General features: G+C 42.9%; 1 long non-coding RNA gene across 1 annotated transcript in view; it reads right to left on the bottom strand.

Moving 5' to 3' along the window:
• The window catches only part of LOC139703224 (uncharacterized), a 40,997-nt gene extending 28,379 nt beyond the window's left edge, over window positions 1-12,618 (bottom strand). The window contains exons 1-2 of the long non-coding RNA XR_011705598.1: window positions 12,536-12,618; window positions 4,883-4,959 (exon numbers count right to left, since the gene is read on the bottom strand). This is a non-coding gene — a long non-coding RNA (uncharacterized lncRNA). The remainder of the gene's footprint in view (window positions 1-4,882; window positions 4,960-12,535) is intronic.
• Window positions 12,619-15,740: the final 3,122 nt, after the last annotated feature.

The following is a 15,740-nucleotide window of genomic DNA, read 5'->3' as shown; positions in this document are numbered from 1 at the left end:
TATGAAACTACTGGAAGAAAACATGGAGGAAATGATTCAAGACACTGGACTGGGCAAAGATTTTTTGGACACAATCTCAAAAGCACAGGAAATGAAAGCAAAAATAGACAAATGGGAATTACATCAAACTAAAAAGCTTCTGAGCATCAAAGGAAATGCTCAACAAAGTGCAGAGACAACATACAGAATGGGTGAGAATATTTGTAGTATATATATATCATAAGGGGTTGATACCCAGAATACATAAGGAACTCCCAAAAGCTAAATTGTAAATAAATAAACAACCTGATTAAAAATGATCAATAGATGTAAATAAACATTTATAAAAAAGAAGACATAAAATTGGCCAATAGTTACATGAAAAAATGCTCAACATCACTAATCATTAGGGACATGCAAATCAAAACCACAATGAGACATCACCTCAACCCAATAAGAATGGCTAATATAAAAAAGACTTAAGATAACAAATGCTGGTGATGATATGGAGAAATGGAACCTTGTATACTGTTGGGAATGTAAGTTAGTTCAGCCATTATGAAAAATGATATCAAGGTTCCTCAAAAAATTGAAAGTAGAACTATTATATGATCCAGTGATTCCCCTACTGGGTATATATCCAAAGGAAATGAAATCAGTATGACAAAGAGACATCTGTTCTCTCATATTTTTCACAGCATTATTCACAATATCCAAGAAATAGAAACACTTAAAGTATCCATCAACTGTTAGATGGAAAATGTAGTACATCTACAGAATGAGACACTACTCAACTATAAAAAGGATGATATCCTGTATTTTGTGACAACATGATTGAAACTGGAGATCATTTGTGTTAAGTGCAGTAAGACAGGCACAGAAAGACAAATACTGAGTGATTTCACTCATATATGAAATCTTTAAAAGTTGATCTCATAGAAGTTGAGGGAAGAATGGGGAAAGGCACTAAGTTACAATTAGATAGGTGCAAAAAGCTCTGGGGATACTATTGCACAGTATGATGACTATAGATAACAATTGTGTACTGAACATTTTTAAAAACTGGAAGTCGGGCATGGGGATGCCTACCTTAATCCCAGCTACTAGAGACTGAAGCAGGAGGATTGTAAGTCTGAAGCCAACCTCAGCAACTTAATGGGACCCTGCCTTAAAATAAAATAAAAAAATTAAAGGACTAGGGATGTAGGTCAGTGATAAAGCACCCCTGAATTCAACCTCCAGTACATAAATAAATAAATAAATGCTAAGAAGAAAGGATTTTGAAAGTTTTCACTACAAAGAAATGATAAGTGTTTGAGGAGTTTAATATGCCTAACCTGATTTAAACATTATGTAATGTATATGTTTATTGAACATTACATAGTATCTCATTAATAGCTACTTGCCTTTGTGTTTCAGTTAATGATTAAAAAAAACCCGCAAAAATTATCTTCCCATATTCTGGCAACAGAATCAGAAAGCGTGGGTGATAGCCCATCTTGTTTATGGAATGGTTCCACCAATGCTTCATCCAAAAGTGAAAAAAAAATACTTGGAAGAGGAAGTGTTGGTATTTAAAGTCCTATTAATAATACACAGTGCATCTGGCCATCCTGAATCTGTTTACTATGAAATTGAAAATGTCAAGGTTGTATATTTACCTCCACATACAATCTTATTGCTTCAGCCTGTTCACCAAGGCATTATTCAGTTTGTCAAGGCCATACACACCCACCTGGTATTTGATAACATTCAATCATCTATGGATGCAGACCTTAATCTAGACATAATGGAGTGTTGAAATCATTTGTTTCTGTTAATGCAATAACATTTATCTAAACTGCAGTGGATGAATTAAAACCAGATACTTTAAATACTTGTTGGAAGAACTTTTTGTGAATAATTTTAAAGGCTTCCCAGGGATCAATGGAGAAATAAGGAAAATCATTCATTCAGAAAGAAAAGTCAGTGAAGAAGAATTTGCCAGCATGCTTAATAAAGAAGTGGAAGAAGGTCATTAAGAATTGTTAAAAAGTGAGAAGTTGTAAGACATTGTTGAGTCATCTTTGGAGTAAAAAGAGGAAGAAGAAACTGAAGCAGAATGGACAATGTGAACATTACCAAAATTTGCTGAAGCATTTCAAATTGCACAGACATTACAGGAAAAAATTAAAGATCCTTGAATGGAATGCAACATTTAAACCACCTGTGTAATCACTGAAGGATTACAACCTCTGTGACAATTCTTTGATGAGTTAAAGAAAAAAGGAATAACAACTTCTGATTATAATGTTCTTCCAAAAGATTTCACCAAAAATCTCTTCTATTATTAGGACCCTCTATCATCAACATTGTCTGCTCTTGACATCTATTCACCCACTCACCCACATTGTCATGGTTTCATGATCCTGGATCACTTGAAAAATATAATCCTTTTTCTGATGTATTGTCAGAAGGTCAGTAATAACAGTATGGCACAGTACATATATTGTTCATCTTACTCCTTCACATTACAGACGTTCTATCATCTCATATCATCACAAGTATTATCTTTGATTTCAGGTATCCATTGGGGGGGTCTCAGAACATGTTCCTTTTGCATAAGAGGAGATTAATGTAAAAGGCATCCAAATTGGAAAACAAGAAGTTTAATCGTTCCTGTTCACAGACAGCATAATCTTATATATAAACCCCTGAAAACGACACACACACAAAAACCTGTTAAAGCAATTAAACAAATTCACTAAAGTTGCAGGATTTAAAATCAACATTCCAAAGTCATTTGTAGCTGGGCACGGTGGCATATGCCTATAAACCATGCTACTCAGGAGGCTGAGATAGGAAGATGGCAACTTTGAGGCCAGCCTGGGTAACTTATTAAGACCCTGTCTTAAAATAAAAAATAAGGGCTGGGATGTAGCTCAGTGGTAGAGTATGTGCTTAATATTCACAAGGCCCTGGATTCAATCCTCAGAACAACACTCACAAAAATCATAGCGTTTATATATACTAATAAGGAACTAACTGAAAAACAAATCAAGAAAATAATCCCATTTATAATAGCATCAAAACACCACAGGAATACATTTAACCAAGGAGGTGAAATTCCTGTACACTATAAAACATTGATGAAAGAAATTAAGGAAGGCACAAATAAGTGGAAAGAAATCCTATGTTCATGGACTGAAAGAATTAATATTGTGAAGATGCCCATATTACCCAAACTCATCTATAGATTTAATGTAATACCTATCAAAATTTTGATGACATTTTTCACAGAAATAGAAAGTCGGTCCCCAAATTCATATGGAACTGTAAGAGATCTCAAATAGCCAAAGCAATCTTTAGTAAAAAGAACAAAGGTGGAGGCATCACACTACCTGACTTCAAAATGTGCTACAAAGCTATAGTAATCATTCCTTAAAACAACTGTTTTAAATTCTCTAAGCATTCTCCATGCTGATTACTGTCTGGTTAGTTTCTTGCATCTTATTTTGAGTACTAGGTGAGGTTGTGGTTTCCTGAAAGATCTTGATGCTTGCTGGTATATGGCACCCTCTGGGCATTGAAGGATACAGTATTTTTTCCAGTCTTCTTAATCTGGTTTCGTTTGTGCCCGTCTTTCCCCCAATTCTATGCAGGCTGTTTATTTTCTCTGAGACTGTAGTTACTTCCATTATTTCAGCACCAGATGGCACACATGTCTAGGTTTTTTGAGAGTCTGCTATTGATTTGTTATTATTGTTTCAATACTAGAGGGCAATATAAGCCTAGATTTGTCCCAGACACACTGTTAGTGTGTTGTACAGAATCAACCAGGAGAGTACCTAGAGAGAATATTCTGTCTCCACAAGCTTCTCCCCGGTGCTGGGCCATGCCCAAATACCTTGACTATAGTTTCTGGCCTATGGTTGAGCACTGCAGAATTCTGCAGAGTCACCAAGGATAGATAAACTATGGGCTTCTGTCTCATGCTTGTGGCTACTAATGCTGCCAAACTGTGTCACACCCAGAACCCACATCTCACCAAGACCAGAACAACACTGGGGTAGCATCAAGGTCTACATTGCTATTGGCTATGTACTGCCTATGACTGAGGTGGACTTATGGCTCAAGACCACTGCAACAAGCCACTGGTGATGCTAGCTGGAATAGAAGGTTGATGAATTGGGGCCATGTGTCTTTCCCTGGCACCAGAGATTTTCCAGAAGCCCTACCTACAGGGGATGGAAGCCCTTTGGATCTGTCCAATGTTATGTTTCTCCAGTCCAGCACTAAGTTCCAGGGCAAAATCCTGTGCTTACCACCCTGTTATATACCCCAGTGAATGGGATCTTGTATTATGCTAAGCTTCCTTTAGTGAAGGCAGTCATTTGACCACCTACATTGATGCTAAGTTGGGTCATACCTGAGTCTTACAGCTATGAGGCCTAGCACAGTCTCAGGGGTGCACCAAGGTCCATGATACAGCAGCAGGCAGTGATGCAGCTGAAACATGAGTCCATCCCACTGGTGCACAGATCTCTGCCTGGTGCCAGGGCAGTTCTAGAGCCCTACCTGCAAGTAATGGCCTGGTAATATCTGTATTTCCCAAGGCTGTGAGATGTGTGGTGGAGACAGTTCCTTGGCTAACAAGTCTGATGCTAACAAAACTGTTTCTCAAAAAGAAAGTAGTTTTCTAGTGGGGACCCTAAGGGTTTTCTCTAAAATCCTAAGGGCCTGTACTATGATTCACCTATAGGTGAGCATCTTTATTATCTGCCAGAGAAACTTCATCTGTACATCAGCTGGATTGTACAGCTCAAGATACAAATCAGCTTGCATGGCAGCCTGAACCTGTTTTGGAACACTGTCTTGGCCACATCAAAACTAGCAGTGTTATACTGTGCATGGTGGTACATACCTGTAATTCCAGTGACTAGGGAGACTGAAGGAGGAGGGATCACAAGTTCAAGGCCAGCCGGACAACTTAGTGATACCCTGTCTCAAAATAAAATAAAAGGTCTGGGGCTGTGGCTCATTGGTAGAACACCCTGGGTTCCACCCACAGGGATCACAAAAAGCCAAAAAGAAAAACAAAAACAAACCAACCAAACCCCAAACCCAAACCAAAAATACATGGCAGCCTTACAAGTTACTGATTAAGGGGGCTGGGGATATAGCTCAGTTGGTAGAGTGCTTTCCTCACATGCACAAGGCTCTGGTTTCAATCCCCAACACCACAAAACAAACAAGCAAACAAAAAACCACCACCAACAAGTTACTGATTAAATGCTTCAGAGTAGCCAAGGAGGCTCACTAGGTATTTTGCCTCATTTTTGGCCACAATAGGGGCCAGATTCAAAAGCTTACTTTTCACCTTACAAGTGATATTTCAACCTGACTCATGCCACTGGACATTTAGAAATTGGAGTTGGAAGATACTGATTTTTTTTTGACCCTAAGGTTTTTTTTGACACTAGGGTTGCTTTACCATTGAGCTCCATCCCCAGCCCTTTTAAAATTTTGAGACAGGGTCTCACAGAGTTGCTGAGGCTTTGCTAAGTTGCCGAGGCTGGCCTTGGACTTGTAAAGTTGAAAGCAAAATGCTTCTGGTGGTCTTGTTATGGTTTGGATCTTTAATGTTCCCTGAAAAGTTTATGTTAATACAGGAATGTTCAGAAATGAAATTATTAGATTACGAGACTTGTAACCTCTTCAAATCCTTAATCCATTTGATGAATTAATAATTTGATTGGACTACTGGGTGGTAACTGTAGGCAGGTGGGCTTACATGGAAGAAGTAAGTCACTGGGGACCGGCCTTTGGGAATAGTAGGCAGATTTAATTCAATTATTTATATTCTTTTTTAAATATATATATTTTTAGTTGTTGATGGACATTTATTTTGCTTATTTATTTATATGTGGTGCTGAGAATTGAAGCCAGTACCTCACACACATGCTAAGCAAGCACTCCACCACTGAGCTACAATCCCAGCCCAAATTATTTATATTCTTATGTACATTATTTACATTCTATGAGAAGCCATAGGTCCTAAAAAGGGTGCATTTGGGGACAAGGTTAGAAAGAACTTCTCAAATTGAAATTATTAAGAATCAACAGTGTCACAAGCCAGCCATGCGCTGTGTGTATGAGCTATGAGCATTTGAGCACATGAGGGGACTGGACTGATGTTGCTGCTCTGACTGGGCTTTGTGACGTATGTGTCCTTTTCACAAGCTCTGCCTTTGATCCCACATAGCACCTCAGAAGGATGTGGCCTTCCAAGATGTCAATCTGCTGACCGCAAGACATCACCAAGCAACCCCCTGAAACCCAATCCCTTGTCTTCCCCTCAAAAAATAGGATGGTTTCAGGCATGCTGTCTCTCTCTTTCCAGTGGACCCTTAAGGCCAAGAGCCAGCCTGGATTCCTGCAAGCAAAAGGTATTTCTGTGTGTTGCATGCTTCCTTCGCCATTTTCTTAGTTATTGATGTAGCCAGCTCTTGTGAACCCAGCTCTGGTCACCAGCTCGGCTAGCTGGCAATATAACAGGAAATAGAGACTAATCAAAAATAGCTAATCTGGAGAGATGGTGTGCACTTATTGTTACTTGAGTGTTCCCTACATTTCTATAATGGAGAATGCATGTCTTCTGAACATAATCAAGGATACCAGGAACATTCCAAGTTCAATCAGACTGATTCTAAAGTAGAAATGACTGAAATGGAATTCAGTGGGGCAGGGGGTGTTGTCTTGGGTTCAACTGTAACAAGGATGAGGTAATTGTTGTGTTGTCATAACAAAAGGAAAGTTTGCACAGAATCTTGAAAACTAGGGCCCACACCCAAGTATTTGTTAGTGTTGGTCAGCCCTGTGCAAGGAGGAGAGTATTGTATGTGACAGATTCAAGTCTTGGTTCCTAGGGAGGCATATTCTTCTACAGAATGGGACTCTTTCCTAGACTCCCCATACTCTACAGCAACTATGTACAAAATTTATCCAACCCCTTTTACTCAGTGTCTAAGAACACGTCTTCTGATTACCATAGTAATAGCTAACTTTTTTGAGCATTTACTATAATATGACAAGCCTAGTTATATTTTGATTTGGCTCAATACACTAAATGCTAGTCACTTTATTTTACTACTTTAACTTCCTCTTGTGTTTTTTGTGGTGCCAGGGATCAAAGCCAGGCTCTTGCAGATGCTAGGCAAGTATTCTACTGCTGAGTTACACACCCAGCCCACTCCACTTGTATTTAAATCTGTTTTCCTCACTCTTAGGGGACTGAAAGCTGAGAGCAGTTACTGAGGAAACAGCCCTCTGAGGCTTGTCTTCAGATACATGCCTTCTGGTTCTGAAGAACTGTGTGGCCATTGGGTGAATCCTTTTTAGAGTTGACTGTACTTCACATGACTCCTTAAACTGTCCTTCATTTTGTATTGTCTTTTCTCACAGGGGTGGGTTCCTTGAAGGTTTATAACTGCTATCCCAACCCTAGGCCTAAATTGATCTGCCTAAGGATGAACACCTGACTACTTAAAATCTCTTTCCAGGAATTTGAAATTGTAGGAGAGAGAGATTGAGATTTGAAATTTTTCCTTGTAACTGAACCTTAGAAAGTAAACAATATGCCATGGCATTATGGGAAAGCTATATTTCTGTACACTTCCTGAGGAGCCGAGGAAGCTGCTCCTCACAGAGGGTGAGGCAGAAAGAAACATTATACAGAGAAGGATAAATGATGTTGTCTATTGTTGACTTTCTGAAGATTCTGTAGTTGCCTGTCCTTTCCTGAAGTCCAGTAATATGCTTAAACTTGGGCTTCGTGAGACACCCCTAAATCATAATAAATTCCCTGTTTTGCCTGAGATTACATTGGTTCATTACTTGTAGTTAAAGAGTTATAGTATAGGCACCTTAGTTAGGTCATTTATCATGCCTACATCCTTGTACCAACTTCCTTTGTCATTTATCACTGTTCAGAACAATGTCCCATAAGCCCTCTAGCCTGCTTCAGTCCATTTTCTAGGCCCTTTCTTTCCATTGGCTGATATGCCACTGTTCAGTTAGTTACCCCTGCTACACTGAGGGGCTGATCCAGAGCCAAGCCACAAGTCAGTGCTAGAAACATTGTTCCATTTATTCCCGTTCCGTGGCAGTAGATAATTCATATATGTATTTAGGGTGAGTCTGGAGGATGTTGTGAAGAAAGTAGAAAGATAAAGAATTCCAGAGTGAACCCCAAATCAGTGGAGGGATGCATGATCTCAGCCAGGGAGCTCAGAGAGGATAGGGACAGGAACTCTAGGTCAGTTCTCCAAAAATCAAGTTTACCATGATAGGTAAACTGCTTTATGGTGCATAGATTTGCTTCTGAGGGAGGGAGGGCAGAAATATGATAAAGAGCTAAAAAGTGAGCAATGAGATAAGCAGGCCATCCAGGTATGGAAATGATGAGGGCAGGAGGTAGAGTAAGGTGACAAAATGAAAGAGAAGCGAGGTAGAAAGTCCTAGAGATAAACAAGAACATTCTAAAAGCACCAAGTCAGGAACCATTTTACTCATCTGGAGGTTAGCCAAAACAGACAGGGTAGCTGCATGTCACGATTATATAGCTGGTAGAGTCAAGAGCTTTAAAGGCAATGACTTGGGCTTGCCTGATCATTTCTGAGACCACACTCCCACTGCCATACCTGTATCAACATGATTTTTTTTTCCAGTACTGGGCTTCAAGGTGGTTCTAGAGACATACATCCGAAGTTTAGGGTCTTCATTCTAGTAACTTGGTTATGCTCTTAATGCCTGCTTCTTTCCTTACGTCTCTGATCTTTTTATTACTCATAAATCTCCCTGCACAGAGTTTCCTTCCTTCGTTCCTTCGTTCCTTCATTCCTTCCTTCCTTCCTTCCCTCCCCCTCCCTCCTTCTTTCTTTCTCTCTCTTTCTCTTTTTCTTATATTGGGGGTTGAACCCAGGGGTGGTTTATCACTGAGAAAGATCCCCAGCCCATTTATTATTATTATTATTATTATTATTATTATTATTATTATTATTATTATTATTATCTTCATTTTGAGACAGGGTCTAAGTTGCTGAGGCTGGCCTTGAACTTGTGATCCTCTTGACTCAGCAATCCTGATTGCTGGGGTTATAGGTGTGCACCTCTGTGCCTGGCTTGAACATAGCTTATTATGATTCTTTCAGTTCAAACTATACCTTATGACCTTTTAATTGGGATGATTCATGATGTTATTATTATTTTCTGTTTCAGATTTTAGGTTTAAGAAAGAATCTGGGGGCTAGGGTTGTAGCTCAGTGGTAGAGCGCTTGCCTTGCATGTGTGAGGCCCTGGGTTCAATATTCAGCACCACATAACAATAAACAAATAAAAATAAAGATATTGTGTTCTTCTACAACTAAAAAAAAATTAAAAAAAGAAAGAATCCGATTGGCCCAGCTGATTTTTTCAAGCCAACCCTTACAGATCATCTTATACCCTTGAAACAAATCGTTTTCCTCACTCCACTACAAAAATTTATCTGTGGCAGGGGAGGGGGACAGGTATAATCATATAGCAGAAAATATGGCTAATAAGGCAACAGCAGGTATGAGCAGAGCCATTTCACTTAGAATAGAGTGTGGATCACTGCATCTTTTTTTTTTTAATTTTTTATTGTTGGCTGTTCAAAACATTACATAGTTCTTGATATATCATATTTCACACTTTGATTCAAGTGGGTTATGAGCTCCCATTTTTACCCCATATAAAGATTGCAGAATCATATCAGTTACACATCCATTGATTTACATATTGCCATACTAGTGTCTGTTGTGTTCTGCTGCCTTTCCTATCCTCTACTACCCCCCCTCCCCTCCCCTCCCCTCCCCTCTTCTCTCTCTGCCCCCTCTACTGACATTCATTTGTCCCCCTTGTATTATTTTTCCCTTTCCCCTCACTTCCTCTTGTATGTACTTTTGTATAACTCTGAGGGTCTCCTTCCATTTCCATGCAATTTCCCTTCTCTCTCCCTTTCCCTCCCACCTCTCATCCCTGTTTAATGTTAATCTTCTTCTCATGCTCTTCGACCCTACTCTGTTCTTAGTTACTCTCCTTATATCAAAGAAGACATTTGGCATTTGTTTTTTAGGGATTGGCTAGCTTCACTTAGCATAATCTGCTCTAATGCCATCCATTTCCCTGTAAATTCTATGATTTTGTCATTTTTTAATGCAGAGTAATACTCCATTGTGTATAAATGCCAGGATCACTGCATCTTAACTAACAAATCCATGAAGAAAAATTATAGAGGTCCACAAGAGCCTATGATAGTGGAATCTAACTTAAATTGCAAGGAAAGAAAATGGCTGAGGCATTGGTGCTTCCAACAAATAATTAAAATGAACATGGGCAGTCAATCTAAGCCTGACATTATACCTGAAAAGTTGAAAGGCTGGGGATCCCTTACAGGGACATTTATTGTACATTTACCTAGGGCTAGTTTACATTCATTCATTTACTTTTCTGGTCTCATATTATCCCTGAGGAGTAAATCACTATTAACCCAATTGTACAGATGAAGAAACTGAAACCCGCAGGGTAACAGCAAACTAAACTCATGAACAAATAAATGACAGAGAAGGCAACACAATCCCTGACAACACAATAACTATTCTATATGTTCTTGTAGGGAGCAGGAAGCCCTCAGAGGTGGATATAGAGAATGATCTTCTTTGTGGAGATACGCCCCCAATCAAAAACTCATGTAAATGTCCTAGGGAGTAGGGCTAGTCTCCTGGGGTCATCTGAGTTGGCATGAGAAATTAGGCAAGATATGTAATTCCTAGCAGTAAGTCAGATGTGGGAGGATCAGAAACTTGGAGAATGCATGTTTTGAGGCAAAGACATGTGATAACAATTACATTAAAAATAAGCTTCTGGGCTGGGGTTGTGGCTCAGTGGTAGAGTGCTTGCCCAGCATGTGTGAGGCACTGGGTTTGATTCTCATCACCACATTAAAAAATAAATAAAATGAAGTAATTTAAAAAAAAGAAAAATTTAAAAAAAATGAGCTTCTGGGGCTGGGGTTATGGCTCAGTGGTAGAGTGCTCGCCTAGCAGGGGCAAGGCCCTGGGTTTCATCCTCAGCACCACATAAAAATAAATAAATTAATTAAAGATATTGTGTCCAACTACAACTAAAAAATAAATATTAAAAAAATGAACTTCTGTCTTCCCCTCTAATAACAAACCCAGACAAAGAACCCTTTGGTGGCCTGTGAACATCAAGCAAAGCCCTGAAAATTAGCTATGGTAATTTTATTGAATGAGGGAGCAAGGCACAGGGAGCTTATATTGGAGTTTTACATCCATTTTGAGGGGGAGAGGACCCCCCCCAAAGACAGTGAATAGTTACTCCAAAAGAAAGGCAGATGAGAGATCCCTGGTTCTTTTTCCTCATGCCCTCCATGGGGGAGGCTGGGGTGGGAGAAGCACAAGGACTTTAGCTCAGTTTTTGCTGTCCTCCAAATTGGGGCTGTCCAGATCCTTCACATGGGGGGAGCGTGTACTGAATTTAGGAGCAGCAAGCTCCTTTCTGAGAAGTCAGGGAAAAAAGAGAGATTTTTCTCATATTCTCTGAAGTTTGGTGGAAGTTGAAAATGCCTTGGAAAGGGGGTTTTAAACCTGACATTTGGCTTCCTTTGGGCTTCAATTTCTCCATCTGTTAAATGGACCTAAAAGCAGCTGCCCCAGGCTGGGGGTGTAGCTAAGTTGGTAGAGTGCTTGCCTAGTATGCACAAGGCCCTGGGTTCAATCCCCAGCAACACACACAAACACACACACACAAACACACACACACACAGCAGGTGCCTCTCTTGGCTGAAGAGAGAGGGTCAAGTGTGATGAAGGATAGGAGAGCACATGTGAACTGTAAATTGCCCACCCACAGGTGAGGGAGCCCTTGTTACCATTAGAGGGGGCCTCTGTGTCCAGCTACGCTGGGGGAGGCCCTTCATTCAGGAGCTGAGGGATGGAGTGTCTGCAGTGTGTATAGAGTGCAGAGGTGTGAAATAAGCAGACAGCTGGGAGATCCCAGACTGACAGGAGGAAACTCTGGCCTTAAGAAAGAAGGATCTGTGAGGCTGGCCCTCCTCAGAAGCCTCCACCTTGGGAAAGGGAGTGTTATGTGAGTGTGTGGGTAGTGCAGGTGGCTGCCAATCCACCTGAGTGGAGGTTCCTCGGCTTAAGGAAGCAGGTTGGTGGAGAGTGGGTGGAGGGGTGTCTGTGAGGAGCAAATTGAGGAGGGCCGATCTCAGACACAAGGTGTTCCTTCCCACCACTACCACGAAGAGAGTTCTCCAGCCTAGGCAACTGTGCCTGCTCACCTGTGTGATCTTTGGGCAGTTGGTGGGACTGTGTGGTGGGGGAGCCGGCCTGAGCCCGTGAGGTGGAAGCCCAGAGTTCTGAGGAAGTTTTGTTTCTGTCGTTTCGTTTCACTTTATGTTCTGTATGTGTACGCGTGCACGGGCCTCGAGCATGCAAAGCGTGCGCTCTAGCCCTGAGCCACTCACCCGCTTCCTCTGGGACTGTCTCCTCGAGGCTGGGCGGGGGATTGAGCGGTGGGCCAAGTCTTTGGCTGGTGCAGCGCCACTGGCTGACCTCAGAGAGCAGGCGGCCCCGCGGGGCGGGCCCAGCGTTGGAGGTCGGAAAGGAGGGCAGAGGACCGCAGGAGCGTTTCCTCCGGGCGGTCCCCGCCCCCAGGCCCCTCATCCTGGCGGCCTCGAGCCTGGGCTCACGTAGGCCCTTCGCTAGCAGCGGCCAGACTTCACCCCTGGGGCCTTGGGGACGGCGCTTTCGGGTGGAGGGAGGAGGGAGGCCCTCGGAAGGGGCTCTCAGGGGCCCAAGGGGAGCGCCTCGTGTAGTAGTCGCCCTGCTGGCGGGGGTGAGTTTGGGGCGCCGTCGCCGCTGCAGCTGCAGCCACTGGTGGCGGTGGCACGAGCCGGGCGGTGGGGGAGCGGGAGGAGCAGAGCCCGGGCTAGCGGGCAGCTGCCGTCTACCCCTCGGGCCCTCGGGCCAGTTGGCGCGCGGAGACTGGCTCCTCCTGCCCTTCTCCCGCCCCCTTGCCCCTGGGCGGGCCGGATTCCCGTCTGAGTAGCAGGGGCAGATGCGTCTCCGTGGCGCGGCTCCCGGGTGGTCACCCCTCCCCGATGGGGGAACGGAGAGAGGCCCGCCGAGGGGCAGCAACCCCGTGCACCCCCCGCTGCCCTCCCAACATGACCAGAAGCCGGCGACAAGACCAGGAGCCATAGCCGGGGTCCCCAGCCCCGTCTCCATCCCAGGCATCCCCAGAGTGCGGGGCGGGCCAGGGGACCTGGGGGGGAAGGGTACCGATTAGCACCCCTGGATCCCGATTATGCTGCGAGGGCAAATAGAGCGGGAGTGTGGTGGGTAGGAAAGGGGGGCAAGGGTCGCCCCGCGGGTTTCTAGGTCGGTTGGGGCCATGGTCTCTGGCAGGAGCAGAGGAGCGAGGGGGCCCTGGGCAGGGGCCGCACGACAGGTGCTGCCAGTCGGCTGGTGGCACTGGCCCCGGAGGGCGCGAAAGAGGCCCGGCTGGCTCCGCCTCCCCTCCCCCAGCTGGACGCGGCTGTGACACTTGTTAGATGTGAGCAATGGGCTAATTTTATCCGGCTCTGGCTCAGCAGGAAACCGACGCTGAAGCTAGATTTGTTCTTCCGGGCGACTCTGGCCCCCGGGAGGCCAGTCTCGGGGAGCACAGGGGGGAGGGGACGCGCCCGCCTCGGTGGGAGTGGGGGCGTGGTGTCCCCTCTCTGCCCCAAAGTAGACCGAGTTTTGACGGCGGGGATGATATGCTCTGGTCCTCTTGTGTCCACAATGGAAGCTAGGTCCCGTCTTTGGGGTCTGGGGGCTCATATTGGGACTTCGAGGAGAAGAGGTATCTTGGACATAGGTTCAGTAGAAGCCTGAGGTATAAGAATGTGCCTTCTCTAAAAGGCTGTAGCTGTGAACAGTTCTATATAGAAGAAAAACGCTTGCCTGAATTGTTAGGCACTTCCGGAACTGGTGACTGTGCTGATTTGAGACTATGGAGTTCAGCAAACCAAAGAAGGGAGTCCAGAGCGATCACCTGTCCATGGAGGATAGAAGCAGAAAGCAGAGGCTGGAATATAAGGCCAGAGAGATGAGATGATCCAAGAGCCTAAGAAGGTTGTGGACCTTAGGGAAAAGGGACATGATGTCATCTTGCACCCTTCCTTGGGGAGAGCTAGCTGGTTTTAAAGGGCTAGCACAGATCCTAGCACTCCCTTCTTTTCTAGGTGTTTTGCTTCATACTGAGCTAGGCAAACCATCCCTGAAGTTGACGAATGAAATGTTTAGACCCTGTCTGAGGAAATTCTTGGCTCGGCAGGTATTATTTCAGGTACTCCTAACACTAATGGACTAGGTCCTCCTAACTCTTCCTAATGTACTGATCCTAGAAAGAACTAGCCAGGTGGTGGCTCAGGAGAGGTCTGTACTTTTCCCCTCCAAATGCAGATAACTGCATTGTTTGTTCTGATCATAAAATTAATATTGTCCATAAAATATTGTTTAATGCAAATAGAAATATGTGAAAAAGTGTGGATACTACCTCTACCCTCTGCTTTTTTTGAAAAACAATATTAAAAAAATATCCTCAACATATGTGTATGTATCTATGTAGCGCTCTACAGGCTTTTAAGAATACAAAAAATATATGGAAGGACATAACTTTTTAGTATAGGGTACCTGTGGTAGGGTAGGGTGTCATGCTGACATGGAAGGGAGCAAGAAGACAAAAATGGGGGAAAAAGGCATATTTAAAATGCATATATATGACCACATTTATACATTTATTTTACAAAGATGATGATCCATTATAGAAGCCAAACCAAGATATTAAAGTATAGGAATTAAGCCGGGTGTGGTGGTGCATCCCTGTAATCTAAGCAGCTCAGGATGCTGAGGCGGGAGGATTGTGAGTTCGAAGCCAGCCTCAGCACTTAGGGAGGCCCTAAGCAACTCAGGGAGACCTTGTCTCTTAATAAAACATAAAAAAGGGTTGGGGATGGGGCTGTGGCTGTGGCTCAGTGGTAGAGCGCTCATCTAGCATGCGTGAGGCACTGGATTTGATCCTCAGCACTGCATTAAAAAAAAAAAACAAAATAATAAAATAAAGATACTGTGCCTACCTATAACTAAAAAATTAAAAAAAATTTTTTTAAAGGCTGGGGATGTGGCTCAGTGGTTATACGCCCCTGGGTTCAATCCCTGGTACCAAAAAACCCAAACCAATCCAAACCAAAAAAAACAACAACCTAAAACAAAACAAAAAAAATTTTTAAGATTTCTCCAAATCTCAACTCCCTGCAATAACCTTTACTAACACACTATGTGTGTTTTTCCAGATAGAGACAAGATTCTACATCCTGCTTTTGCATTTAAAAAAATTTTTTTAGTTGTAGATGGACACAATACCTTTATTTTGTTTATTTATTTTTTTATATGGTGCTGAGGATAGATCCCAGTGCCTCACACATGCTAGGTGAGTGCTCTAGCACTGAGCCACAGCCCCAGTCCCTGCTTTTGCATTTTAAGGGAAAATTTTATTGAAGTATATCATACAGAGAAATGCACAAATTATAAACATACAGCTCAATGGTGTTTTCAGTGTTGATTCACCCCTATAACCAGTATCCAGATCACACAATAACATTACTGGCACCTCAGATATTCCCT

This window comes from Marmota flaviventris, chromosome X, assembly GCF_047511675.1.
Source record: "Marmota flaviventris isolate mMarFla1 chromosome X, mMarFla1.hap1, whole genome shotgun sequence".
Lineage (NCBI taxonomy): Eukaryota > Metazoa > Chordata > Mammalia > Rodentia > Sciuridae > Marmota > Marmota flaviventris.
The sequence above is the reverse complement of the archived record's forward strand: the minus strand, read 5'-3'. Positions and strand labels throughout refer to the sequence as shown.